Source organism: Triticum urartu, chromosome 2 (genome assembly GCF_003073215.2).
Source record: "Triticum urartu cultivar G1812 chromosome 2, Tu2.1, whole genome shotgun sequence".
Lineage (NCBI taxonomy): Eukaryota > Viridiplantae > Streptophyta > Magnoliopsida > Poales > Poaceae > Triticum > Triticum urartu.
Window position 1 is genome coordinate 500585126 of NC_053023.1, and position 4609 is coordinate 500589734.

Genomic DNA, 4609 nt, shown 5'->3' on the forward strand with positions numbered 1-4609 from the left:
CATATTAGTCCTTCTCTAGACTATGTTGGGGAGATGTGGCCTACTCTCATATTGGAAGGGACAAGCTTTCCTTGCCATACGTGAAAGGATTTCTTGCAGATCATATGGCAGTTAAGGAAAGCATGAACATTTTTCTTTCTTATGCCTAGTAGAGAGTTGGTTAATGGGCTCATGTTTCTGTATGATGATGCTGGGTGCATGAGAATGTCAGATCATACAACTGATGGTGGATTCGTAGATAAGTACAATGGGGAAGAGGATGGAGAAGGAAAGGAGGGCAGTTCAAGTGGGTCTGATTTTGAGGATGAAATTAAGGATACATGGATAGTGGAAGTGAAGAATATATGCCTATCATCATGAGTGTTGAAGAAGTGCAATTGGAACATGTGGATGCAGAAGAAGAAATATTTGAGCAAGTGTTTGTCCCCAATGACACTGGTGTTATTACTGCGGTCATAAGCAGCCCAATGAAGAGGATTTCTCAAGGGTGCAATCCTTCTCAGAGTTCACAGGTGATCAATCATTCCCAGCTTTCAACACATATTGCACTAGCAGTGCAAGCAAGGCATACAACAACAGCTATAGGAGCAGAGCATGTTGCAGCAGCTCAAGGAGCAGAAAAGTGCAGCAGCAGAGCATGCAGCAGCTCAAGGAGCAGGAAATGCAGCAGCAGAGCAAGGAGCAGAGCATGCAGTAGCAGAGCAAGGGGCAGAGCTAGCAAAGGAAGAGTCTGACTCAGATGATTCAGAGGACAATGAATATGTCCCACACACTGATGACAGTGGAAAGGAATCAGAGGTAGTAGAGCTGAGAAAGCATGCAAGACAGTTCAGGAAAAACATGAAAGATTCTTGGAAATGGGCTACTTCAGATGCATCAGGGGCTATGCCTATTGATTTAATTGTAAATGTTGAGGAGGTAGTAGAAGAAATGGAATTTGACTCTTTTGATGAAGATTACTCCTATGATGGAGATGAACAGGGGAACATGGTTGGGAGGAAGAGCAGATACCCAAAATTTAACTCTAAAACTGATATCCCACATTTCAGTTTAGGGATGGTTTTTAGGAGCAAAAATCAGTTTTTGAAAGCTGTTAAGAGATATGGTCTTGCTACAAAAAGAAGCATCAGATTTGTGAAGTCTGAGGAGAATAGGGTTAGATCCAAATGTGCATGGCCTGGCTGTCCATGGCTTGTATATGGAGCAAAAACAAGCAGGTGATCAAGGTTTCAAATAATAACATATGAGGAAGAGCATCACTGTGCACAAAACAGAGAAAACATGCTTGTTTCTGCAAAGGTCATAGCAGAAAAATATGAGCATTGCATTCTGGCCAATCCTATGTGGAAGATTGATAGTATTAAAGCCACTATACTGCAAGATATGTTTGTTGATGTATCCACTTCCAAGTGTAAGGCAACAAAAAAGATTGTTATGGATAAGCTTTTGTCTGGTATGAAGAGTGAGTACACAAAATATTTGACTGCCAGCTAGAGTTGCTTAGGAGTAAACCTGGAAGTATAGTAGTTGTTTGCTTGGACCCAACAGAAATGAAAGTGAATGTTTTCCAGCAGCTCTATGTTTGCTACAATGCTTTGAAGCAAGGGTTTAAAGCTGGGTGCAGGAAGGTGATAGGGCTAGATGGGTGCTTTTTCAAAGGAGCATGCCAGGGTGAATTACTTGCTGCAATTGCTAGGGATGCAAACAACCAAATGTACCCCGCAGCTTGGCCAGTTGTTGAAAAGGAGACTACAGAAACATGGAAATGGTTCATTGGGTTGCTAATTAAGGATTTAGATATAAATGATCAAGGAGCTAGGTGGGTTTTCATATCTGACGAGCAAAAGGTAAACATTGTTGTTGTATGCTTTGTTATTTGTTGCTCCTGCAATTGTTATATTTGTTGTTGTTGCAACTATTATATTTGTTATGTGCTGCAAAATTGTTATATTTGTTGTTGTATGCTATGTTATTTGTTAGGATAGGGGTTGTTGACATGGTTAGGGTAGGGGTTGTGACAAGGTTAGGGTAGGGGTTGTCGACAAGGTTAGGGTAGGGGTTGTCGACACGGTTAGGGTAGGGCTTGTGACAGGGTTAAGGTAGGGCTTGTGACAGGGTTAGGGTAGCGGTTGTGACAAGGTTAGGGTAGGGGTTGTCGACATGGTTAGGGTAGGGGTTGTCGACAAGGTTAGTGTAGGGGCTGTCGACACGGTTAGGGTAGGGGTTGTCGACAAGGTTAGTGTAGGGGTTGTTGACACGGTTAGTGTAGGGGTTGCCTTTTATTAATTAAAACATGCTAACTATTAATTCAAAATTGCTTCTGTTAATTCATATATGCCTTTTATTAATTCAAACTTGCTACTGTTAATTCAAACATGCCTTTTATTAATTCAAACATGCTTTGTATTAATTCAAACTTGCTCCTGTTAATTCAACCATGCCTTTTATTAATTCAAACTTGCTTCTGTTAATTCAACCATGCCTTTTATTAATTCAAACTTGCTTCTGTTAATTCAACCATGCCTTTTATTAATTCAAACTTGCTTCTGTTAATTCAACCATGCCTTTTATTAATTCAAACTTGCTTCTGTTAATTCAACCATGCCTTTTATTAATTCAAACTTGATTCTGTTAATTCAAACTTGCTTGTATTAATGCAAAACTGCCTTTTGTAGGGATCAATTAATAGCATGATGGATTACTTGCTTAGGGCACAACATAGGATGTGTGCTAGGCACATTTATGCCAATTGGAGAAAGAAGCATAGAGATCATGAACTACAGAAAAGGTTCTGGGCAATTGCCAAGTCTTCTAACAGAGAGGATTTCAACTATAACAAGGCCAAGCTTGCTCAAACAATACTAGGAAAACGGCTATAGCTAATATAGGCATTAATGGCGCACCATGTATGTGGTGCGCCACTGCTATATAGCAGTGGCGCACCTGATACAGGTATGCCATTAATGTCCACATTACTAATGGCGCACCTAGTCTGTGGTGCGCCATTACTAGTTTTGAAAAATAAAATAAAAAAACATGTTAGTAGTGGCGCACCAATGGATAGTGCGCCATTACTAGTTAAAACTAGTAATGGCGCACCACATGATACGTCTCCAACGTATCTATAATTTTTGATTGCTCCATGCTATATTATCTACTGTTTTGGACATTATTGGGCTTTATTATCCATTTTTATATTATTTTTGGGACTAACCTATTAACCGGAGGCCCAGCCTAGAATTGTTGTTTTTGCCTGTTTTAGGGTTTCGGAGAAAAGGAATATCAAACGGAGTACAAATGGAATGAAACCTTTGAGAACGTGATTTTCTCACCGAATACAACTCAGGAGACTTGGACCCTACGCCAAGCCAATTAACAGGAGGCCATGAGGTAGGGGGGCGCACCTGCACCCCCAGGCGTGCCCTCCACCCTCGTGGGCCCCCTGTTGCTCCACGGACGTACTTCTTCCACCTATATATATCCACGTACCGCCAAACGATCAGATACGGAGCCAAAAACCTAATTCCACCGCCGAAACTTTCTGTATCCATGAGATCCCATCTTGGGGCCTGTTCCGGAGCTCCGCCAGAGGGGGCATCGATCACGGAGGGCTTCTACATCATCATCCAAGCCCCTCCGATGAAGTGTGAGTAGTTTATTTCAGACCTATGGGTCCATAGTTAGTAGCTAGATGGCTTCTTCTCTCTTTTTGGATCTCAATACAATATTCTCCTCCTCTCTCGTGGAGATCTATTCGATGTAATCTTCTTTTTGTGGTGTGTTTGTTGAGACCGACAAATTGTGGGTTTATGATCAAGTCTATCTATGAATAATATTTGAATCTTCTCTGAATTATTTTATGTATGATTGGTTATCTTTGCAAGTCTCTTCGAATTATTAGTTTGGTTTGGCCTACTAGATTGGTTGTTCTTGCCATGGGAGAAGTGCTTAGCTTTGGGTTCGATCTTGCGGTGTCCTTTCCCAGTGACGGAAGGGGCAGCAAGGCACGTATTGTATTGTTGCCATCGAGGATAACAAGATGGGTTTTTTATCATAATGCATGAAACTACCCCTCTACATCATGTCATCTGGCCTAAGGCGTTACTCTGTTTTTAACTTAATACTCTAGATGCATGCTGGATAGCGGTCGATGAGTGGAGTAATAGTAGTAGATGCAGGCAGGAGTCGGTCTACTTGTCTCGGACGTGATGCCTATATACATGATCATACCTAGATATTCTCATAACTATGCTCAATTCTGTCAATTGCTCAACAGTAATTTGTTCACCCACCGTAGAATACTTATGCTCTTGAGAGAAGCCACTAGTGAAACCTATGGCCCCCGGGTCTCTTTCTCATCATATCAATCTCCATCACTTTATTATTGCTTTGCTTTTACTTTTTACTTTGCATCTCTATACCAAAATACCAAAAATATTATTTATCATCTCTATCAGATCTCACTTTCGTAAGTGACCGTGAAGGGATTGACAACCCCTAAGCGCGTTGGTTGCGTTGAGCTATTGTTTTTGTGTAGGTACGAGGGACTCGCGCATAGCCTCCTACTGGATTGATACCTTGGTTCTCAAAAACTGAGGGAAATACTTAC